The sequence below is a fragment of the Rattus norvegicus genome, chromosome 2 (genome assembly GCF_021556685.1).
Source record: "Rattus norvegicus strain SHRSP/BbbUtx chromosome 2, alternate assembly SHRSP_T2T, whole genome shotgun sequence".
In the NCBI taxonomy this organism is placed as follows: Eukaryota; Metazoa; Chordata; class Mammalia; order Rodentia; family Muridae; genus Rattus; species Rattus norvegicus.
In genome coordinates, this window is record NC_141535.1 from 153552399 (window position 1) to 153578061 (window position 25663).

Sequence of the window (25663 nt, forward strand, 5' to 3'; positions counted from 1 at the left end):
TGGAGGGAGCTGAGACAGGGTAGGAAAGGCAGGTGAGGGATGGGGTTTTGGGGGTAGGTGCTATAAGAGGACAGAGATCAGGACTGCCAGCAAGAAGACCCCAAGGCAGGGTCAGCCTAGGAGGTATTAAGAACAATGGCTACCAGTTTTCAGTGTCAGGTTTCTGGGCTTTCTTCTTTCCTCTCCATATTACCCCAGAACCTACATGGAGAGACTGCCCTATCTGGTGAATTTACAGAGGAAGATTTGGGGATACGTTTAACACAGGGTGCTAGTTTACAAGCGATTGCATTAGGCTCCTCCCAGGGATCTAGCAACAGTTTACATCATCGTCACCATCCGTGCTGCCAAGTGCGCTAGGTGTGGACTGCGTATAAAAAGGACTGCCAGTTGCTCCGGCTCTCTCTCTCCCACTTTCTCCCCGTCCCTCTCTCCACATGTTCCCACGGGTTCGCAGCCGGTCTCTCTTTTTTCCCCTTCCCCCCCTTTCTGTACTCTGTGCTGCACTCTCTTTCTCTGCCCTCATGGCTCTGCTTCTGTCTGTCTGCCTGTCTACATGTCCACTCCTCGGCCTCTACCCCATTTCAAGGTCCTCACTCCTCTCCCTTCGCCCAGTAAACACCCTTTATACCAGATCTCCCTTACACTCTGTCATGGTGTAGGATGCAAGGCTTAACCAACTACACAGCCAATATTTTGCCTTTCGCTGGGTGTGTGCCTAAGGTCAGACTCGCCTCTTTCCCCTCCTTTCCACCTCTTTAAGAAAAAGATGTCTGCCTTCCATAGTCTCGCCCTTCTGGCTGCAAAGGATGCTGGGAAGTGTAGTCTTTTATTAGGAAACTAACTAGGATAAGGGAGGATATGGCAGGAATATAGGGCACTATTGCTCATTCTTGCCCCAGGCTGCTCCGTGACTGGACTGGGAAAGCTCTGCTATCTTCTCTGGTAAGTAAGTGGAGCCTGTGCCTGATCCGAGAAATGCTGACTAGGAAAGGCCTAGGGCATTGAAGGAAGTCAGAGAGGCAGGAGAAGGAAGGAGAGGAAGAACTTACAGAATTCAGGCAAGAGGGGCAGTTTTGGCAGCTGGGAAAGGGTGGATCATGTGAGAGACCCATGATTTCCGAGACGTTTGGAGAAGTAACTTAATAAAAGACGAAGTCTTTGGCACTAAGATGGGACATCCTGGATTAACGCTGTGGGACACAGGCTGATGTGGAACCTGATTGGGAGTCAGAAGCTTTGATAGATAAACCGTGTGTGTGTGTGTGTGTGTGTGTGTGTGTGTGTGTGTGTGTGTGTGTGTGTGTGTGTGTGTGTTTATTCTGCAGAAGTCACTCAGTGGCTAAATCTCTTTCATTTCTAATATTCAAGAATGGAAAGATATTGCACGTCTAGGCCCGCTGTTCCCCTCAGATGCTCATTTTACTTTTAGACCTGCTTCTGAAGGTACCTGGCTAATCACATTAAATATGAAGTTCAAAAGCCAAGTGCATCGAGTTGCCCTTGTGATCCAGAGCTGGGGAGGTGGGGCCAGGTCAGTTTGTGAAGCTCACTGGCAAGCCAACCTAGCTTGTAGACAGGCAGAATGATTCAGACAAACAAACAAAAAAAGGCAGTTCGGGCAGTTGAGGATGTGGGGTAAGGGGATCAGTCATCCATTGCTGATGGGACTGCAAACTTGTACAACCACGATGAAAATCAGTGTGGTGGTTCCCAGGAAGCCGGGAATGGATCTATCTCAAGATCAAACTATGTCACTCTTGGACGTATATCCAAAGGAGTCTATGGCCTACTACAGAGACACTCGCTCAACTGTGCTCAATGCTCTTCTACTCAAAACAGTCGGAACTCGCAAACATCCTCGATGCCCATCAACAGAGGACTATTAATCAGGAACGTGTGGTACATTTACACAGTGGAATATTATTTAGTCATTAAAAGTTGAATCGGATACTTTACAGGAATATAGATGGAGCTAGGAACACAATCCTCCCAAGCGAGACAACCCAGACCGGGAAAGACAAATGTGGTATATGCATTCCCTGATGTGTGGATGTTAGCTTTTAGTCTCGGAAGGCATGGTGCTACCTGAATACTAGAGAGGTTAGGATAAGGAACACGGTAGGAGGGAAGGACCATGCGAGGAAGAGGAAATAGAATATATATAGCTGGAGAAATGGGGGTCAATGGAGACTGGAATAGGAGTATCAGATCTCCATGGGGGAGAAGGGAGGTGTAAGGGAGGAACTTTGGGAGGGACAGGCAACACTAGAAGCCATCTCTGAGAGCTCATATGGAAACCTGCTACAGTAGAAGGTTCTTTAAATATATACATAGATGGAAGAAATCTAAATCTGTAGCAGGGCAAAGGTTTCTTCATCTTGCCGTGGCTGGAGCCGTCTCTTGTTTAAACTGGAACTGACTCCTTCCCCTTTCTCACTCCATGAAAAGTCCCTGAGGACAGCACCCAACCCTGTTCTAGAAACTCCGGGTTAAAGTGCCCCAGCTGACTGCGTGTTCTCAGCTCTTGTTAAACTGCTAGCTTGCTCCCCCTTGCAAATGCCAACCAGGCATTTTTCTCTTTTTCTCTGCTCTTTGACTTAAAAAAAAAAGTAATTCCCTGTAATATGCATTTGGGGCTGCTCTGGGAGAAGTGGTTTTTTGTTTTTCTCTCCAGGCAGTCACTGGCTGGCTCAATACAGACTTTCAATGTAAACTTTGGTCATGCCGAATGGTTTTGGGATCTCTACTCCAAACAAATAGAGTTGCCAAAAGATGGGGGAGGCAAAAACCTCAACTAGACATCTCTGGACACCAAATGAAACCTCCAGTTAGGAATGGGTTACGTCTGAGTCTGATTAAGTTTTTGGCCAAAGGGTCCCAGTGGAAACCTGAAAACAACTCAAGTGATTGCTGGGGCTTCTGGTTGTCTCCCACAAACTGACGGTAAGTCTCTCTTGGTAAACGCCAAATGAAAATATCTCATTGAATACAGAGAAGCTAGTCCCTAACTAGATCCTTCACCCTTAGGGATTAGCGTTCATGGTACTGGAAAGTACTCTGCATACTACTAGAGAACAGTAAGCACTAACCCTGCTATGAACCCTACAGTCTACAATGGTGACCTGCCTGCAGGATAAACGGGTATGAGGCACAGATGTTGAAGGAAAAACCAACCACTAGCTGATTGGTTTCAAGGCCCACACCACGAAATGGATCCATGTTGACACTGCTCTAGTGACCAAGAACCTAAAATTAGAGAGGCCACAGACCTAGGAGAAAACCAAATACTATTGTTCTGTCAAGAGAACACAGCAAGAACATGACTCTTAACATTCAGCTGCACTCATAGGTCAACGTCTCAGTCAGCCATCATCAGAGAAGCTTCCTTCTGTAATGGATGGCAGCAAATACAACTGGGCAGTGTGCAAAGAGTAAAGAGCCTTGAGACATTCAGCCCTAACTGGTGGGCTCCATTAAACTCCTTCCTTTGGGGCTCAGGGAAGAAGTGGAAAGAGTAAGAGCTAGAGAGGATGGAGGACACCGAGGAAACAAGGCCTTCCAGACACAACAGGACCGACACAGGAACTCACAGAGACTTGACCGACACAGGAACTCGCAGAGACTTGACATCGTGCACAGGGCCTGCACAGCTCTAAACCAGGTCCCAGCACTGAGAAGAAGTGGTCTCACATCCCTGACCAAGACGCTATCTCCAATTAACAACTGCTCCAAAGGAAAATCCAATAGAGTCTCACTGGGTATATAAGCCACACTTGAGAACAGGCCCCATGCCCAACAGTAAACAGCCAGCACCAAAGGAACTCAATGGTGTTTTATAGATTTTTTTTGTCTCATATTGCCTTGACTAGTCTTTTTTTTTTTTAAACTTATTGGTCTTTGCTTGTAGGTTATGGTTTCCGAATTTGTATTTTTATGGCATATCTCTGTGTGTGTCTGCGTGTGCATTTTTCATGTTCTTTGTCTGTTTCTTTCTTGGTTTGCTGGCTAATTTTGTTTTATTCTTGTCTGTTTTTTTTTATTTGTCTCTTTGTTTTCTTCAGAGAGAAAGAAACAAGGTGTTGAGTTGGGAGGGTCTGGGAGAAGTGGAAGGGGAGCTGGAGTCAGAGTATGTTGCATGAAAATAACTTCATTTTCAGTAAATAAAATAAGAGGGGACTGCGTACAAAGAACAGCATCCAGTGTTGTCTTCTAGTCTTTACATGCATGTGGACATACGTGATGCATACGTGCATATCACACACACACACACACACAAAGGGTAGACTCACAAAGTGTTGTTTGTTGACTCTATAACTCAATAGAAAACATTTAAATGTGGTCTTTTTTTTTTTTTTGCATTAGTTTCAGATCCACCCTCTTCCTTACCTGACGAACTTTGCGCCCCTTTTTATATAGTTCAAGAAAAGGAAAATAAGCAGATATACATTTCACGACTAGTGCGTGACTGACTGTAAGCTAACATCCCACTACATGCCAGCGTCCTTCAGCCTCATGCAGCCTTCTTGGCCGTAATGAGGAAGTGAAATTGCAAATGGATTGCAAATGAAGAAATCTCACCCAGGGGTGATTTCCTCTTGGGCTACCAATTAGGCTGTACAGACTGTGGTGCCAGGGGAAGGCCAGAACTTGTCATGGAAGGTGAAAGCTGGGTGAGTGTAACGAGTCACTTCCCATCCCTGGAGAAGGGGATTGTGCTGCAGGGTAAGGCACAGAGGGTAGTGAGCGTTAGGGAGCGGGCACGGGCTCACACCGTACATGACTGGCGTGCTAAAGGAGCCTCCAGAGTCAGCAGCTGTTAAGGCACAAATTGCCAATGACACCGTGGAACTGAGTGATGGTCTTGCTGGAAGGAAGGCAGTATTTATAAAAATCTTATCCATATTTATGAACCTTTTCACTCAATTCTGGGGTCTTCACAGTTCTGTCTGGTGAGGGTGCCTGAGTGGTAAGTAGCAAAATGTTTATTCTAAAAAAAAAAAAAGACTTTTTTTTTTATTCTTGAGAATTTCATGCATTTATACAAGGAAATACCATAGCCGTCACTGTCTGCTCCCCCTCCCCCAAATTCTTCCCTACATGCCTGCCTCCCAACTTCATGTCTTTTTTTAAATTTAAGTCCAATTATTGTTGCCTATATACGTATGGGAGTAGGGCCATCCTCTGAAGCGTGAGAGATCTACTAGTGACCACACAATAAAAATAAAAGTAAGATTTGCTCTTCCCCCACAACTGTCCACTGCTAATAGCTTTTTAATAAGGGATGGATCTTAGAGCTCATCTACCCCACGAGTGCTGGAATTTTGGCTGGGTTGATCGTGTACAGGTCAGCACAGCTGCTGGGAGTTATAAGTGTGACGACGGCCAGGTCCAGGAGTCTGCATCCCACAGCCCTCCTTGCTGTCTGTCTGTCTTTTACAGTCTTTTCTCTTCATGAATGTTCCTAGAGCCCTGGTGGTGGTGGCAGGACACAGGGGTTGAGAGAGATGTCCCACTAAGAGCTGGGCACCCAGCCACTTACTCTTGGCAACCTGGACAGTTCAGCATCTCACACTGACCATTGACCATAGCAAAGAGAGGCTTCTCTGATCATGGTTGAGAACAGCCTGGGTATGTGGATATAGACACAGATGAACGGGACGGCAGTTTAGAAAAGTAACAGCCTCAGCCTCTACTCTAGGGTCTATGACCTCCCAAGCCATGGGCTTTTGACCAAGAGTACAGCACTAGGCTTCAAATTCCCATCCCACAGCTCCCAGTCTGCCCAGTGCCTCTGGCACACCACTTCCAGGTAGTCTAACATCATCTCTCTCACCCTTTGGCTTCTCAGAGTGATCACTCTTGCTCTCCACACTCCTTTGAGCTAAGTTCGATGTCTTGGTTTGTGTTTCAAAGACCATTGTACCTTCTTTCAATTCTCAGTCAATCCTTTTGTCTTAGTCAGGGTTTTCGTCCCGGCACAAAACATCAAGACCGAAAAGCAAGTTGGGGAGGAAAGGGTTTATTCAGCTTATACTTCCACATTTCTGCTCATCACAAAAGGAAGTCAGGACAGGAACTCATACAGGGCAGGAAGCAGGAGCTGATGCAGAGGCCATGGAGGGATGTTACTGGTTTGCATCCCCTGCCTTGCCCAGCTTGCTCTCTTATAGAACCCAGGACTACCAGCCCAGGGACAGCACCACCCACAATGGGCTGGGTCCTCCCCTATTGATCACTAACTGAGAAAATATCTTATAGCTGGATCTCATGGAGGCATTTCCTCAAAGGAGGCTCCTTTCTCTGTGACAACTCCAGCTTGTGTCAAGTTGACACACAAAACCAGGCAGTACACCTTTGAAAGGAAAATTCCTTAATAAGTTTAATTTCACTAGGTTATTTCAAGAATTGGTGAACATAAGCGCAAAATGACTAACCATTTCCTTAATTAAAATATAATTACTCAGGCTAGAGAGGTGACTCGGTGGTTAAGAATGTATACTGTTCTTACAGAAGAGTTTGGCTTCCAGCACCCTTGTCAGACGGCTCATAACCACTGACAACTATGTAGTTCTGGGGCTCCAACACCCCTGTCTAACCACTGTCACCCACATGTGTGTGAATGTGCACACACCCACACACATGCACATACATGGACATACACACATACTTCAAAATGGAAAGGAATGCTTAAAAATTATTATGTCTTCCCCTTATCCTTTCCCTTCAATGCTGAAGGTTCAGTCCAAGTCCTTGAACATCTCAGGCACACATTCGACTGGTGAGGGACTTGCTCAGCTCCCCTCACTTACGTGTTGATGCACTAGCTATGAGATTTTCAACTACAAATAAAAGGAAATCCAACTTAAAGTGGTTTAAGTAATGCTACATCCCAAGAGTCCACACCCAGAGTTTCTCTAAGCATGGCGAAGTATTCAGCAACAGTGTTTATGATTCAGGGTTTATCACCTCTCAGCTCTGCCATTCATTCTCAATGTATTCAATTTATCCAACATCTTCAATTCTTGTGATTGCAAGATGGCTGCATAACACCAGACATTAACCATGTTACCCAATTGTATCGAAAGCCAGCGGGGGCTGGGGGAGGGTAATTCCTTTGATTAAGGAAAGCATTTTAGAAACTTCTTTTTTGATTATCTATGGAGCCATTGCCCAGAAGTGGGTCACATGTCTTAACTGCAAGGGAGCTTTGGGAATAAATGTGTTTTTTTGATCCTTCATAGAAAGATGGTTCAGTCACCAAGAAAATAGTATTTGGGGATATTGTGGTCTGTGGAGAAAGTCCGTGTGTTAACTCCTTTTTGTCTTTTCATCTTGCGCTAGGATCCATTGAACTGTTTGCTTGGATGACATGTAGACTTCCAAACAAAGGTTGGTGTCCTTTCTTGCTTCGTGCTGTCCCTGGCTTTTTTCTGTTCTTTATCTTAGGACGAAGCACCACCATTCACACAGACCCCAGGAATTCAGCTCTCCTATTCAGTTTTCGACCTTCTGCCCCTCTGTCTCCTATAGAGCTCTCACCCGCCTTCCTCACAACCTACCCTCCCCTGTCTTGTCCACTGCAGAACTGCAGAGCAGTACTGGAGACAGTCAGTGTACTCGATAAAGGAGAACTAATTTGGTTTGGGAAGACCTAGGTGCAGAGGAAGACTATATAAGGCTTAATGCTTTTCCTTGTCTGGTCCTGCAGGAGCCTGCCCTCTGTCCTGTGTACTTCTGGTAGGTTCTGTCTTGGAGGTCACAGATAAATCAATAAAATTCTGAAGGCCAACTTTGATTCTCAAGTGCATTGGCTATCTAGAAATTCTGGGGGACTTGATGGATCAGAGTAATGCAAAAGACAGGACCTCCAGCCCTAGGCTTTTATGGTACCCATAAAACACCTTTTACAGTTTCTGCTCAATTTTATGCTGTTAGGCTAAACATCTGACATCATATGGCACTTTAAGCACATTGATGTATGGGAAGTCAGCAATTGCATCTGTAATAAAAATGGGCTTAAAAAGTAATCTACTGTATTTATTATTGACATAAACAGTTACCTGTAGTTCATTTGAACACCATCTTAGGTTTAACTCATGTATTAAAGATATTATGCTTCCCACTCAGCAAGGTCACAGCCAAGGTGAAAACCATATGTAGTTGGAAATGAAAAAGATCTAATGTATAATGAAAAATATGTAAAAAGTGATATATATATGATTTCATCTCTGTAAAGCCTCGATTAATAATAATATTCTGTTTATTCCCTTTACCTCCACCCTTGACCCCCAAATCTTTAAGCTCGGCAAACCGCTAATCTGTTTTCCATGTCTAGAATTTTGTTTTTTCCAGAGTGATATATAAAATGGAATCATATAGGTTGCAGCCTTTGAGCTTGGCCTCCTTATTATTTTGAACTCAGTTTAATTCCCTGGAGGTCTGCTTAGTTTTTGTGGCTTGGTCTCATAACCTGTTTCAGTATCATAGTCACAAACAGGACAGAATAATTGAACTAACTTAAAATTACTTCAACGCAACCCAGAGCACCTCAAGTCAAGGTGGTTTCATAACAGGAGAATGCTATTTACAACCATAAGTCCGCTCTGTTGAGTAAGGAGGATTTATTTTTAAGCAACATTACAGCAAGTTTTCCCAGGTATATAGCTAGTCCAGCTTGAGAGCTAGTAGGCAGCGTGCTTAAAGAACAGCAATTTTCCTAATACTGATTTAAGAGATACTTTGGTCAATTATTGGACAAAGGTTTAGAAAAAGATGGTTCTCATTTGCATTTGAAAAATCTATACATTCCATATTATAATCATTTACTGACGTCCTCCATGCGTACACAGGAATTCCAAAGCTAACGGAGGAAACAAACCTGCGTGGACCTGGCGCATGCGTTTAAGTAGCCTTTTGTTGTATAGGAATGATTTTCGTGCTACTGCTCTTGATATATTGCATATGAGATTAATTTTTTCCTCCTCAATAAAATGAAAGTTGACAAAGAGACTTTCTTTCAAAAAACCTCAGGGGAGGAAGGTCTGAAGTTTGGCATATGTTTCTGGGGAGGGCTGGCAGGTGGTGTCACAGGTCCCTAAGGCCATCCATTCCCCGTGGGGCCCAGCATAAATCAGTCTTAGGATTGTGGTCGTCGGTTACAGAGATAGGAGCACAGGCTTCTGGAGGGAAGCAGGCAGAATCCCCTGGGGTTCTGTTTAGTGAAGGACACAGGACACCCCCAACTCCCACAACATGTGCAAAATGGCTCCAACCACACTCATTGGAGACCCCTGCCCAGGGTCCTTACTGTCACATAGCACCCCCTGCCTTGAATATGCCTGATCCCAGACAGAAGGAAAACGGGTGTTCAGTATGAACCCATACTTCACAAAGAGTGTAGCCACATGGGGTCAGACTCACCAGTCAGCAGTGGTACCTCTCCTAAAGTCTGCATTCACAGAGGCCATGCAAGGACCAGCACTCAGAGTAGCAACCCAGGCTTGTAGTGTAAAGCTTTCTCACACAGCCATTCAGCCTGTCACTTTGCTTTTCTCTCTGCCTTAGATTCAGGAGGATATCCGCAGCTGAATTATATGACAGAGATAAGTGAACAGAAAGAGCTGCTAGGCAAGTGTGTGTGCGCGTGTGTGTGCGCGTGTGTGCGCGTGTGTGCATGTGTGTGTAAACACAATCCCAACACCAAAACCCCCGCTGTACTTACTGACTAGATCTGTGTTGTGGCTATGGGACATCGATAATGACAAGACATTTAACTTTTTAATAATTTATTTTATGTGCATTGGTGTTTTGCTTGCGTGTATGTCTGTGTGAGGGTGTCATATGTGGGTGCCTGGAATTGAACCTGGGTCCTCCAGAAGAGGAGTCTGTGCTCTTAACTGCTGAGCCCCAACGAGACATATAAAATGTTGTTTATTTAGCTTAAAATTACAAAATTGTCTTCTCTGTGTGTGCGCTTCACCATTATGATAGGGATTAGTTACATAGGTTCCAGAGTACATTTTGAAACTAAATAAATACATGTTTTAGGGATACGAAATCAAACACTGCACAAAGACTTCCATTTTCAAATATAGAATATATTCATTCTCAAACACCAGTATTAATCTAATAGCAGAGTCACACAAAGACTTGGCAAAAAAGCAGACAGTGGACCAGTATCTCTCATGAACACAGAGGGGAGAGCTAACGGATCACCGGCAAGGCAAACCCAGAAAGGCAGAGCGATAATTGCATAGCGTGTACAAGTAGGCCTTGTCCCAGCAGTGTGGGATTGGCTTAGCCTATGAAATTAAGTAGCAGGCTACTCTGCAAGGAATAAAATAATGGGGAAAATCATGTGCTCTACCGACAACAAGACGTACTTTCAAAATAAAACCACTACCAAGTAACTAGGAAAAGAAAAAAAAGTTCTAAGTACAATAAAAAGCATGTGTCACAAAGACCCCATGGCTGACATCCCATAGTACGGTGACGTGAGACAGCGACGTCCCTTTATGCAGCGACGTCCCTTTATGCGGGGGTGGGGGGTGGGGTGGGGTGGGGTGGGGTGGGGGTGGGTTCCAGCCAGAGAAGTTAGGCATGCAAAAAGGATAAAGATACTCAGAGTCAGAGAGAAAACAGAGCCGGAGAGATAGCTCAGCGATAAAGAGCAGCTCTGTGCTTGTACAGAAATAGGGGTCAGCTCCCCACCCTCACATGGTGACTCGCACCCGTCTAACTCCGGTTATGGGGATCTGCTGCCTCTGGGGCTCTGTCCACACACACGGCGCACATATATACAGGGAGCAAAGTGCTCATATATAACAGAAAGCAAATACATCTCTCGAAATCAAAGTTAGAAACAGGAGAAAGCAGTAATTGTTTTCAAGTTGTATGATCTTGTGTGTAGAACATTCTAGGCAATTCACTGAAAAATTATTAGGATACACAAATAAGTTCTGTAGCTTTGAAGGATATGATATCAACTTTTTGTTTTAAAAAAGTGTATTTTCACATATAGTAAGGAACTATCAGAAAATTAAATTTAAAAAATAGTTGGTTCATAAATTGAATGGAAGACAAGAATATTTGGAAATAAAATTAAATAAGTCTAACAATTATACAATTAATAGCAAAAATTTTTTAAATGTAATAAAATGCAAATAAATGAAAATGTATTCTATGCACACAGATCAGAAGGCTGAATGTTAAGATGGCATTACTCCCAAAATAACAGACAAGTCAGTCATTATCAAAAATTCCAGTTGAATTTTCTTTAAAAAACAGAATTTGGCAATTAGATCATAAAAATTGAATGACAATGCAAGGGCCCTGTAATAGCCGGATACTGTTGGGTAAATAAAAACAAAAATCAAAAATAAAACACTTGGGGGATCACAATACTTTATTCAAAAATTCATTACAAAACACTGTAACATTGTTAAAATGGTAGAAATACCTATTGATGAGATATGATTGACAGATGAGAAATAAACTGTGATATTTATAGTTTCCTGGCTTTTGACAAGGGAACCTTGACAACACCAGTGGGAGAAGATAGCCTTTTGAACAATTGTTATGGGTAAACTGAACACACAGTACCACAATATTAAGTTTAAATTCTCTTCCTACACACATTAATGATTTAGGCTGGGTATGGTGGCTTGTTCCCTTAATATTTCCAAGGAGGCAAAGGCAGGCAGATCTCTGTGAGTTTGAGGTAAGCTTAGTTTATAAAGTGAGTTCCAGGACAGCTATGGCTGTGCATTGGGGAGGGGGGTGTAATTTGTGTGAGTTGGTTTTCTTCTGGGGATGGAACTCAGGTTTGGTGGCAAGTGCCCTCTCCCTGATCATCCTGTGGGCCCCATCTTTAACTTTTCTCCTTTAAATCAATCAATGCTTTAGAAATTTGGTCAAAGACCAGTTTAGTTTGTTTTTGTCTTTTAGAGGTTTTCAGTAGGAGAAGGATTGCAAGGCCCAAGATGTTTGCCTGTTATCACTGACAACTCTTCTCTAAGATGGTGGGGAGTGCTCTGGAGGTAGACCCCAGAGAGATCTCTCTCTGTGCCTATATAGAGCTTTCACCAAAGGCCAGCAATGCCAAGCTGTTAGGATTACAGACTAATCACAATTATATATCATGATATAGCAATCATGATATCGTAATCCCATGATTATGGTTTTAGTCACACCACCACAGAATTTGTTCTTGATTTAGACAATTAGACTTATCAAGGCAAGGCTACCATACAACTTGTGAGACCTTGCTGGACCTCCTGAAGCATGGGAGCCCCGGGCTCCTCAAGATAAACTCAAGCCTCGGGAAGTCCTGCCTTATTTGTCTACTGAAAATGTGCATCTTATTTAAAGAATTTTAGACTAGAATATAATTACACACTTTCCCCTTTGTCACCCATCCCTTGTTGAACACGTGGATTTTCAAAGACAATGGTTATCCTAAAATAAGCCAACTGAGAAGATTGTAGCTGTGAAAATAGTCCTAGAGTGACATCCACTGGCCACAGGACCTTAGTGACTGGGTGACAGTGTCAGGACTCCAGTGAGCATCCCAGGACCGCTCCAAAGATATGGGCACGTCCATCCCAAGTTGAATGATTTCCACTTAAAACAAAACAGAACAAAAAACTCACAGCTATTATTGTCCCTGGGAAGAGGCTGATGGCTCCCTGAGGCTCTCTGGTTAGCTAACCTTGCTTACTTGGCATATTTCCAACCAGTAAAAGACTCTATTTAAGTCAGGTAGCGGTGTCGCTTGCCCTTGATCCTAGCAGAGGGCTAGGGAGAGGGAGAAAAAGAGGGGGAAGGGAAAGAGGGAGAGGAGGAGGGAAGGGCAGGGGCAGAGGCAGAGAATCTATGTGAGTTTGAAGCTAGCCTAGTCTACAGAGTAAGTTCTAGGACAGCCAAGGAAGGCTAAACACAGAGAAACCCTGTCTTAAACAAAATAAAACAAAATAAAACAAAACCAACCAATAAAACAAACAAACAAACAAACAAACAAATAAGACTCTACTTTTAAAAAAGGAGACTTTAAAAAAAAGAATTCCTTTAATAAAAGGAAAATTGTGAGGAATGTGACACACAGAGTGGTCTCTGGCCTTTATGTTCATGTGCACACAAATGTATCCACACACCCAAACATTTACATGTGTGCACATAATCTATATCAGTCATTACAGACATTCTCTTTACTTCTGGACTCTCTCTTCCCCAGCATGCTCTGGGCCTGTTTGTTTAGACTCAGGAGACTGCAGCAGAGTGGGCTGATTTATGGGTTTTCTGGCTTATTGGTCTACCTCTCTGTTTTTGTTCCAGTAGCATGCAAAAGTGGTGATATTTTTTATAACATAGAATGCTGCAAAACTTCCATCAAGAAAATTTGGCAACACTTAGCAAAGTTCATCTTTACTTTAATGCATGACTCCCTCCTTAGCCTAAGTCACAATTCCTTCAAATAACAGAAGTTATTGTACCCAAGATTATTGCAAAACATATTTTGTAATAACAGAATACTGGAGATGGGCTTGATGCACTGCAATTCAGGACAAATGTGTTTCATGATATATGATGGGGTGGGAGAATGAGGAAGATTATATAAACTGACAAGAGTGAGGGAAATCGATGTGAGATCTTATAGAACATTTCTCAATAAGTAGACAACTGATACTGCTGCTTTTCGGACAGGGCTGATATACAGCCCTGCCTGGCTTTAAATTGATGGTCCCCATCCCCCTCCCTTTTTAAAAATGCCTAAAGCAGGAGTCAATCATGATTTGAAGCTCGGAGTGAGGAACGGTGGAGTTGAGTACTGAACCGATGGCCTTTCGAGCCCGGGAGGTCACCAGCCTCTCTGACATGCTCACCAAAGCAGGTCACTTAATGTGTACGTATGCTGAAATACAGGTCAGAGCATGATAATCACGTGTGTGGGGTTAGGAGGAGGAGTGGAACCACAGGCAACCCCGCCCTGTTGCAGTTCTTACAGACAAGTCCTGCTGGAGCGGGTGGCAGCAGTGCACCAGGGGCCAGCGAGTTCCTTGTGCTCATCTGCTGCTGGGGGTGTGTTGAATGGAAAGTCGGGCATCATTTCTGAATAGTCCCCTTCTGGTCGGACAAGCTGAGTGTTGGCACCACCTGGGGGAAGTCCCAGTTTTAAAATCTGCTCTGTAGAGGAATATACCTATCTCCTCATGCTGATATCCCAGTGGCATTAAAAATAACCTTCTCATCCCCAGAGCAGAGGTCTCTCTCTCTCTCTCTCTCTCTCTCCCTCTCTCTCTCTCTCTCTCTCTCTCTCTCTCTCTGTGTGTGTGTGTGTGTGTGTGTGTGTGTGTGTGTGTGTATGCGCGCGCGCGTATGTTCGCATGTTCCATGGCTTGATTCCTACCCTTTGCTTAGAAGAGGACACAGTGTGGGTTTGAAAGCCTGTGTTGTTGAAGCTAAACTTTTGGTCAGCGATGAAGGTGGAGCCCCTCCCTCTGGATGTCTTTCCTGCGCCATCTACTGGCAGAGGCGAACATTGTACCGTTGGCAAAGGAAAACACTTGAGGCAGCTTGGGAAAGGGTGTTGTTGGGAGCAGACAGTAAATCCAAAACTCAAGTGGAGCAGAGCGTGATTACTGATACTCCCCAGAGCTGTTACTGAATCAGCTTTGCCTTTCTCTTCAGTTTTGTAACTCACAAATAAACGTGCACCGTTTTTATTGCTTAACTTATAATGATGCATTTCCTTTACTAAGCTAAAGGTTTCTTTTGAAACTTTCCAATTAGGGTTTGGCAAAACGGCTTAATGAGTAGAGCGACTTGCTGTCAAGCATGATGACCTGGGTTTCCTTGCCAAAGCATGATAACCTGGGTTTCCTCGCCAGAACATAGACGCTGGAAGAAGAGAACCGACTTCTGCAAGCTGTCACCCTACCACACACTCGTTTATAAACAAGTGCATAAGTTACTGTAAAAATTCAAATTAAAGTCATTCATGATCACCTGTGTTTTTTTCTGATTCTCTCAATCCTTATTGGGGAGGAAAAATACACTGTGTTTGTTTTTGCAATTGACTTTAATACAGACTTCCATGAATCTGGGTAGGGAGACCAGCAGATAGTCATAAAGATGAGTAGACAGATGGATACATGTAAAACAGGAGAGAAAACAAATACAAGCGGATGGGGGATGGGAAGGGGACTGTGGACACAGAACACTCATAAAAGACATTTAAAAGGTAGATTTATTAATACTGATTTCTGTAGAATATAAATTTAGCCATTGATGTTAGACATTTAGGGTGCTATGTTATTCTCAGCACGGTTAACTGGGAAAGGGAAATCCCTCCCACCCCCCACCCCCGCAGGCTCATGTGTTTGAAGACTTCATCCTCAGATGTTGACATTGTTTTGGTTCTGTGACATTTCGTAGAATTTTTGGGTTTTGGGACCTCGTAGCAGAAGTTAGTGACTGGGGGAAAACTTTGAAGGTGGTGGCTGTTTGGGGTTCCTTTGTTCTTATTATGAGAAGCTGTCAGTGCCTGGCTAACCCATTGCAGACACAATGCCTTCCTTGCTGTGACAGACTGTGTCCCTTCAAACTGTGAGCCAAAATAAATGTATCCTCCCTTAGCCTGTTTTTTTTTGTCAGACATTTGGTCACACAAAAAGTAACAAACACGGTACCTGTTTTATTTCCAACATGCCAGCCCTTCATGAAGGTTCTTTGGGACATACCATTTTCGTATCTTCAAGGGTAGATAATTTCTCTCTCTCTTCCTCTTAAGGAGTTTTTTTTAATTATGCATAAATGTTTTGCCTACATGTATGTGTTGTACCATGTGCATGCCTGGTGCTGGTAGGACTGAAGAAGGCACTGAATTCCCAGAACTGAAGTTACAGATGGTTGTGAGCCATGATGTGCATGCTGGGAACTGAACCTAGGTCCTGTTCAAGAGCAGCAAGTGATCTTAACCACTGGTCCACCTCCTCAGCCCCCCTCCCCTTCCCAGCATTTCAAACTAGATAATAGGACCGTGCTGTGCTGCCAGTCTGGAGGTCTCTGCACTATTAATACACATTCCACCATGCATGTTAATCCCACGTGTGGTACACATGTCTCTGTGGCTGCAAGAGAATCAGTTGGACAGAGGGACGGTTTGCTTTGGGACGTCTTTCATGGCCGATTTGCTGTCACATTGCAATTTGTAATGAGTCTGGAACACCATGGTAGGAGGCTGGGGTAGAGGAGAGCAGCTCATCTTATGGTGGCCAAGAGTCATGGGAGGGGGAAGGATGTGGGGAAGGGAAGGAGAGGAGAAGGGGAGAAAGAGGGGAGATACAGGCAGAGAGCAAAGGGGCCTGGGGCTCGCTGTACTTCCCAAGGGCAGGTATACACTCCCTCAATTATGTCCATGCTGTTTCCCTGCAAATGTCACAGTTCCATTCATCTTTAAGACTGAATACTTAGCCATTTGATGTGCGCACATTTTATTCATTCACTCGCTCTTTGATAGATGTCTAGGGTTTCCCTATGTTGCAGCCATTGTGAATAGTTCGGCAGAAAACACGGATGTACAAGCATCTCTGAGGTGTGCTGAGTTAGATTCCTTTGGACATGTGTCTAAGAGTGCTGTAGTTGGACCAGAGAGTAGTTCTAGTTTTATTTTAAAGATTTCCATATTGGTCTCCATATCGATGCACTCCAGCAGTTCATCAATGGGGTAGATGTTGCGGGTGGAAGATTCAAAGCCCTGAGCCTGGGTCTGAGAGGCATCTGAGCTGGTCAGCAGGCTGGCTCTCTCACTCTCAAGCCTTTGGGGTTGGCTCAGGAGTAACCCCCACAACCAAAACCAGTTCTATCCTGCTGTCCAGGCAAGATGCAGGACTAGCTCTCTCGACTGCTGAAGCCAGGAAGGGACATGGCTGGTTCTTCCACTCTCAAGATCCTGGGGTAGCTCTCCTGCCTGCCATAGGTGGTAAGGGCAAAAGGGAAGGGAAGGGGTCTCTCCTTCAACTTCGATACCACACAGTAGACAAGAGGCAGGAAGAGCCCTCCCATGCTCACGCCCTCAGACCAGTTTACCCATAATCCTGACACTAGGGTCAGTTCTATTGTGCCATTCAGGGAAAATGCAGGGCCCCCAGACCTGAGTGTTGGAGCTGGTGCAGAGCAGGACCAGTTCTCCTGCTCTTGTGACTAGGCCTGCTCTCCTGACTGGGTATGCTCTCCTGTCAGGAACCATTTTACCTGGTTCTGTCAAGTAGAATCAAGGCAGACCAGGGTCTGCTGGCAGATTCCTGGCCTACTGATGAATGGAATGATAAGGTATATACTCGAAGCTCAAGGTGAAGGGCTGGATGTTCTGTTAATCTTGGAGGAACAGGGAGGGATAGGGAGGCCTCTGGATTAGTACAGATATCCAATCTTTTCTGTCTTTCCTATAACCATCTCACTCTCCCCTCAGAGGACTGTTCTATTCCTCACCGGCATCACCAGTATACTCTCCTACCACAGGCAGCGAGGGGAAAGGGCGATGTAGCCCGTAATACTAAAACACAACTCACGCTATTGCTGGTTACCGGTGGTCTCGCCAACTCCATGGCTAACGCCATGCGGCGTCAGCCCAACTTCTTTTTTTTTTTTTTTTATTAACTTGAGTATTTCTTATATACATTTCAAGTGTTATTCCCTTTCCCGGTTTCCGGGCAAACATCCCCCTCCCCCCTCCCCTTCCTTATGGGTGTTTCCCTCCCCACCCTCCCCCCATTGCCGCTCTCCCCCAACAGTCTAGTTCACTGGGGGTTCAGTCTTAGCAGGACCCAGGGCTTCCCCTTCCACTGGTGCTCTTACTAGGATATTCATTGCTACCTATGAGGTCAGAGTCCAGGGTCAGTCCATGTATAGTCTTTAGGTAGTGGCTTAGTCCCTGGAAGCTCTGGTTGCTTGGCATTGTTGTACATATGGGGTCTCGAGCCCCTTCAAGCTCTTCCAGTTCTTTCTCTGATTCCTTCAACAGGGGTCCTATTCTCAGTTCAGTGGTTTGCTGCTGGCATTCGCCTCTGTATTTGCTGTATTCTGGCTGTGTCTCTCAGGAGGGATCTACATCCGGCTCCTGTCGGCCTGCACTTCTTTGCTTCATCCATCTTGTCTAATTGGATGGCTGTATATGTATGGGCCACATGTGGGGCAGGCTCTGAATGGGTGTTCCTTCAGTCTCTGTTTTAATCTTTGCCTCTCTATTCCCTGCTAAGGGTATTCTTGTTCCCCTTTTAAAGAAGGAGTGAAGCATCCACATTTTGATCATCCGTCTTGAGTTTCATTTGTTCTAGGCATCTAGGTTAATTCCAGCATTTTGGCTAATAGCCACTTATCAATGAGTGCATACCATGTATGTCTTTCTGTGATTGGGTTAGCTCACTCAGGATGATATTTTCCAGTTCCAACTATTTGCCCACGAATTTCCTAAAGTCATTGTTTTTGATAGCTGAGTAATATTCCATTGTGTAGATGTACCACATTTTCTGTATCCATTCCTCTGTTGAAGGGCATCTGGGTTCTTTCCAGCTTCTGGCTATTATAAATAAGGCTGCGATGAACATAGTGGAGCACGTGTCTTTTTTATATGTTGAGGCATCTTTTGGGTATATGCCCAAGAGAGGTATAGCTGGATCCTCAGGCAGTTCAATGTCCAATTTTCTGAGGAACCTCCAGACTGATTTCCAGAATGGTTGTACCAGTCTGCAACCCCACCAACAATGGAGGAGTGTTCCTCTTTCTCCACATCCTCGCCAGCATCTGCTGTCACCTGAGTTTTTGATCTTAGCCATTCTCACTGGTGTGAGGTGAAATCTCAGGGTTGTTTTGATTTGCATTTCCCTTATGACTAAAGATGTTGAACATTTCTTTAGGTGTTTCTCAGCCATTCGGCATTCCTCAGCTGTGAATTCTTTGTTTAGCTCTGAACCCCATTTTTTAATAGGGTTATTTGTCTCCCTGCAGTCTAACTTCTTGAGTTCTTTGTATATTTTGGATATAAGGCCTCTATCTGTTGTAGGATTGGTAAAGATCTTTTCCCAATCTGTTGGTTGCCGTTTTGTCCTAACCACAGTGTCCTTTGCCTTACAGAAGCTTTGCAGTTTTATGAGATCCCATTTGTCAATTCTTGATCTTAGAGCATAAGCCATTGGTGTTTTGTTCAGGAAATTTTTTCCAGTGCCCATGTGTTCCAGATGATCAGCCCAACTTCTTAAGGTTCTCTTGCCTTGGAACCCGCTCACATTCCCAGTCATCTAACCCCCGAGGCTGGTACTGTCAAACCCACTCCGTAATCCCAAATTTCCGTGGCTAGCTGGGGCGCACTCTCACAAACCCACGCGGTTTGTGGCGGTTACCTTTCCTTTGGGCTCGGTTGAGTTGCTGCAAAATGGAAAACATCAGACAACCTTAGTTTAGAATCAACAGATAACACAATCGCTGGGCTCGGAATCTGGCATCCCAAATCCACCAACTATTCTATGTTAGAAACCTTCCAGTGGCAGATCTGGATGGATTCCTCCACCCAAACTAATAACCCCCAGCCCACATCTTGATTGCCTTCCAAAAGGAAGTCCCCTCCTCCTGCCTTCCCTCTTCCTCTGATCTGAAAGGCCTGCCTCCTTCTTGCCCAGTGATTGGCTTCTTATCGTCTTTATTTAATTAATTCGGGAAAAATTCCACCACAGGGGAGAAGGGTAGCTCTTCCTTGTCCACACCACAGAGGACATGGCAGGGCCCACTCTCCCACGCTCATATCCCTAGGCCCGGCTCACCCGAAACTCCAGCAATGGGGAAGTGGCGGGGGGGGGGGGCTCTCTTGAGGATTGCAGCTGGCTAGGGGCAGGGTCAGCTCTCCTGCTCTTATGCCCTTAGGGCCAGCTCTTCCACAGTGCTCAGGTGAGGGGTAGGGCGCAGCCCTCAGACCAGGGGCATCTCCTAGGCCTTTGGTTACAGACCCCTGCTACTGTAGGGCCACCCATTCCCTCCCTCACCCTCCTCCTGCCCCGTCCCCCGTGGCAGCATAGACCAGGAGGACCCCATCATGGTCCCAGATGGCATCACTAGCCACTCACATCAGGCTGTGCCTCACTCCACATTGTGCCTACGTCCTTCTGTTTCTCTTTCTCTTCCACTTTCCCACCACTTACTTGCTCCTCTTAGTGGCACCGGGGTCTTTGAGTGTCTGAGGTTGTCTCAGAAATGGTTTCATGAGTGCTTGTGCATTATGGTAGGGATCAGTTTGGGCATGGTCTACACCACCACACCCAGGTCTGCGTGGTGCCAGACTGGTGGTCATCTCAGGCTAACTCCCTGTCAGGCCCCATGGCACCAGACTGGTGGTCGTCTCAGGCTTGCTTCTCATCCAGAGCCAACGGTCCCAGCCCGGCTTCTTATAGACTCCAGCTCACTCCTCACCCTGGGAGCCAATCCCTGCCTGCACAGTACCAAGGCACTGGATTAGTGGTCTTCTTAAGGTAGCTCCCTGTCCAGGACCCCTGGTGCTGGGCCACCTCAGGCTTGCTTTTTCTCAGGGGATGTCAGGTTACCTACTGATCACTCAGATGTTGACAGGTCAGAACAGAGACGTAGCCTCTCTTCTCTCTGCCACCTACTGACATGGACACACACACCAGCCACTCCTAGGGGAAGAGTGTTTTTGTTTTTTGTTTGTTTTTTTTTTTTTGATATTAACGAGAGAGAGAGAGAGAGAGAGAGAGAGAGAGAGAGAGAGAGAGAGAGAGAGAGAGATTCAAAGTAGTTTTAATTCGTCTTTTCATAATGGCTAAAGGGGTTGAAACCTTTTTCAAATATTTATTTGAAATAAATTTTTGCTTCTTTCGCAATCGGTTCATTTCAGCAGCCCTTTTTGTAACTGGAAAGTTCGTGAGGGTGCTGATTGGGTTCTTGTAGTTCTTTATATAGTTCTGTCCTGCCTGATGCAGAGTTGACAAGGATTTCCCCCCTAATCTGTAGTCTGTCTCTTACCTGTGATTCTTTCTAGTGCCTTTTCAATGAATGTTGTCCCATTTGTCAACTCTTGAGGGTGATCTCATGGACCACTGCAGACCTTTACCGGAAGTACTTGCCTCTGTGGGGACCTTGAAATGTTCCCCAGTCTTGTCAGTCACAAAGTTTCAGGTCTTGTTCTTAAGAACTTTAATCCACTTTGAGGTTTGAGTGTGTGTGTGTGTGTGTGTGTGTGTGTGTGTGTGTGTGTGTATGTGAAAGATATAAATCTGATTACATTCTCCAGCCGCGGTGGCAGAGATGGTGCATATCCGTGCCTGCGGCAGAGCGGTTTTCTTCCGGGGCCCTCTGATCTACTCCATGATAAGTCTGTGCCAGCACAATGCTTTCTATTGCTAGGGCTCACAGTCTCCGTGAGGCCTGGCGTTGAGTGAGCTCTACTGATCTACCTGTCCTCACCTCCCCAGCACTGGGACTATGGATGCAGAGCTTGGTGTGGATGCTAAGGACTCCGATCTTCATTCTTGCTAGCACTTTGTCTGCCGAGGCATTTTTCCAGCACCCTCTTGTCGGTGTCTTTACAAAATCATGTAGAGACTTTGTTTTCTAGTTTTACATATTGGGTGTTCTAAATGCCTTTTTATCTGGATGGGCATCTCTCTCCTCAGACATGTGGAAATGTCTGTCCTGAGTCTGTGCACAATTTTATTGCTTTGCCTCTGTCCTTGACTGTGTGTTCTAATTGCCACATCTTGTCCTCCAGCCCCGATATTCTGTTCTCTCCATCATCCATTCTATGGATGAGGCTTCCCACTAAACTTTTTATTTAACTTACTGAAAACTTCATTTATAGAATTTCAGATTTTTCAGTATTTCTATATCTTTATAGAATTCCATTTTCACATTCTATATTCCCTTTATTTTATTTTTTTCCTTCTCTTGGAATTCAATAAGAGTTTGAGTCCTCTGTGATTTTTTTTGAGCACATTTAAGATAATTATTGAATTCTTTGTCTTAAATTTCATCTACTCACTCTTATTGGGGGCTATTACTTTGGGATGGGGAATTTTTAGAGGACACATTGCTTTTTCAAGTCTCTTATGTGTTTTTAAGGTGGGGGTGAAAGGACGTTCTAGAAGGATGGATGCTGTTTTGTCCGCTAAGCCTGTCTTGACCTGGAACTTTGAAGGGTACAACATCAAATGAATGTTTATTCTTTATCCTTTGTGCTGTTGTCAATGTTGTTAGAGTCAGATCTGGGGCCCTGGAAGCCCCAACAAGCTAAACTCACCTACCTTCTTCAATGAGCCAGTTAAAGAGACAAAGAATGGTGCAAAGCAGAGAGATTTATTTTGTGTGGTCACATTGGGAAGAGGGCAAAGAGGTTCAGTAAACTCCTCCCTTATTTACCTTTAGGTTTAAATAAAAGGCTGCTGTGTACAACTAAGCAGTCCTGGTCAGGGGGCTTCCATCCACCATGGACCCATTAATGACTCTGTCTCTGTGTTTTTTGCAAGGTGCTCTGATGTGTTGAAAGAATGGCACAACATCTCTTTTTGTTGCAGTAAATATCCAACCCCAAAAAGCTTGTGTAAAAAACACACAGCCCATTATTATTTTACAAAGTGTAGGCCTAGATTGGGCCCATCTACCACTACACTGCTCTATTCCCCAGCTATGAGATCCCTTGCTATTTGCTGCTCCTCCAGGCCATGTGGTTCTTCTCCATCTTCCTTCCACCTCTTCTTCCTCTGACCTTCCCCTTCCCTTCTTCCACTCTTCGACCAGTTAGAATGGGGAGAAGGTTCACATGAAATCCACTCCTCATACGGGCAGCCCCTCTTGAGGAAGCAGAATTAACATCAGAGTACAAATAGCACCAAGGCAACCCACAACACTCTTTCCTGGAGTCACTATATTCCCCTCCCCCTGCTTTCCTTTTCCCAGCATGAGATTCAAGGGAAATGACAACGCCTTGTGGTACACTGTCTCAAAAGTTGTATAGTCAAAGAGATGGGCACAAGTCTCCTTAGGATAACTTCATTCCTGTTAGAATGTTACAGAACCTTCTTCTTGGTCTGACTATAAGAGTTCACATCTTCATATTCAGTCAAGCAACAGCAGTGGTCAGAGAGTGCAGAGTGGCCAGCGGTCTCACTGGTGGAGAATCCTGCCTGAAGCTTAGATAGGATGTTCAGTCTAGATATGGAGTCTGACCACAGTTGCTGATCCAGAATCCTGGCTTTATTGAGATCATGTGCTATTTTCCTTTCATGACAGATAGGGACTTTAGACTTTAATTGGATATTACCAGCCACATTCAAAATCACTGGCCACAAACAGTCAGAACAACAGATGTGCTCATGGCTGACAGTCGTAGTGCCAGTGTGAGCCATCTTGTCAGAGATACCAGCTTTAAGGAAAGCCTTTCTGGTCACTTCTTGAATCTCTGTGCAAAAGAGATGATGCAATGTATGTCCACTTCCTCTTAGACACTGGGCTGTGCTGCAAAAATGGAAGTGCCCCTCTTCTCACCAATGGTGGCAGCAGATCTCTGTGTGAAGTCCAGAAACAGAACATGGATGCCACCCAACTCATGTCAACATCTCGTACTGGGTTGCTGAGGTCTTCTTCCACTTGGTCTGGACAGCAGGGAAGCTCACAGCTGTGAGGAACACCATAGGCTCAATATGAGGTACTCGGAAGACTTTTAAAAGTGAAACTCGGACTGGAGAGATGGCTCAGTGGTTAAGAGCACTGACTGCTCTTCCAGAGGTCCTGAGTTCCAATCCCAGCAACCACATGGTGGCTCACAACCATCTGTAATGGGATTCAGTGGCCTCTTCTGGTGTGTTTGAAGACAGCTAATATAAATGACATCTATGTTTGTTTATATGTATATGCATATGCATAAAATAAATCTTTAAAAAAAGATAAAAGTGAAACTCTGATAATAATCCCCAGTGGGAAAATAAGCAAGAACACCCAGGAAAACACTGAGAAGCAAAAGCTGGGAAGAAGACCTTGGATTAGTCAATGATTAGTCAGATTAGTCAAAGCTTCTAAAGTAAGATCAGTGATGTGATGTGAGACAGAGAGGCCAGCAGAGCTGGGGTGAAACCCTCAGAAGGGAACTGAATACACTTGGCAGTTCACTGCAAAATAAAAGTGTTGTCTCCACGCATCCAGGCGAAGATGGACTTTCACTAGATGGTGTTGGGTTAGCTGGTATCCAGCTGCCTCTCATTATACAAGTGAATACATTATAAATAGACTACCCACTGGGCTTGGATAATAAAATCACATATACTACAGGGGAGAAACAGGTGACATCCTCTATGATTTGGACATGGGAGATTTTCTTTCTTTCTTTCTTTCTTTTTTTTTTTCGGAGCTGTGGACCGAACTCAGGGCCTTGTGCTTGCTAGGCAAGCGCTCTACCACTGAGCTAAATCCCCAACTCCATGGGAGATTTTCTAACTAGGTTCCAAACCTCAACTTCAGGAACAGTAAAAAGTCTGGTGCGGCAGTGCACACCTTCAATCCCAGCCCTTGGAAGGTTGAGGCAGATGGATCTCTGTGAGTTTGAGGCCAGTCTGGTCTACAAAGTTAGTTCCAGGAGAGCCAGGGTTGTTACACAGAGAAACCATGTCTTAAAGAAACAACAAGGAAACAAACCAACAAAAGGAGTGATAGACATGATGCCACAGGCTAAGCAGAGGAAACCAAGCCACGGTATCACCAAAAAGACAAATGGCAACTGAAAAGCTGGGATCCTGTCCCATTTGTGTGTCAAGCTGAGGAGAGATACCTCTTGCATTGAGGATACAGCAAGGCACAGTGAATGAGTGCCCTTTAGAAATAATAGGAAAGTCATATACACTACAAGATCCAACTTGGACGGAAGTCATTAAGAGCGGTTGTAGATACAGTGTAACCGAGTGTCTTAGTTAGGGTGTGAACAGGCACCACGGCCAAGGTAACTCTTATAAAAACAACATTTAATTGGGGCTGGCTTACAGGGTCAGAGGTTCAATCCATTATCATCAAGGCAGGAGAATGGCAGCGCCCAGGCAGGAATGGTTCAGGAGGAGCTGAGAGGTCTGCATCTTCACCTGCAGGCCTCTAAGAGGAGACTGGCTTCCAGGCAGCTAGGATTGGTGCATTAAAGCCCACAGCCATAGTGACACAGTCACTCCAACAAGTCCACATCTCCTAATAGTGCTGCTCTTTGGCCCAAGCATATACAAATCATTATATGGAGCCACCTGGGTACCTGTGCAGGGCAGCCCCCCCTTTTTATAAGATTTTTTTTTACTGCTTATTTTATTTATTTACATTTCAAATGTTACCCCTCTTCCTGGTTTCCCCTCCAAAACCTCCTATTCCATTCCTCTCCCCTCCTGCTTCTGTGAGGGTGCTCCCCCACCTACCCACCCACTCCTGCCTCACTGCCCTAGCATTCCCCTATACTGGGGCATTGAGCCTTCACAGGACCAAGGGCCTCCCCTCCCACTGATGCCAGATAAGGTCATCCTCTGCTACATATGCAAAAGTCATGGGTCCCTCCATGTGTACTCTTTGGTTGGTGGTTTAGTACTTGAGAGCTCTGGGGAGTCTGGTTGGTTGGTATTTTTGTTCTTCCTATAGTGCT

At 44.8% G+C, this 25663-nt stretch overlaps 1 long non-coding RNA gene and 1 pseudogene across 1 annotated transcript; one reads left to right on the forward strand and one right to left on the reverse strand.

Annotated features, from left to right (window-relative positions):
• Positions 1 to 795: 795 nt before the first annotated feature.
• Positions 796 to 15003, forward strand: LOC102550008 (uncharacterized). The gene is made up of 3 exons (XR_015678057.1): positions 796 to 945; positions 7345 to 7392; positions 14791 to 15003. It is a non-coding gene; the product is annotated as an uncharacterized LOC102550008 (long non-coding RNA).
• Positions 15004 to 20575: 5572 nt separating this feature from the next.
• Positions 20576 to 20692, reverse strand: LOC120101350 (small nucleolar RNA SNORA17; annotated as a pseudogene).
• Positions 20693 to 25663: the final 4971 nt, after the last annotated feature.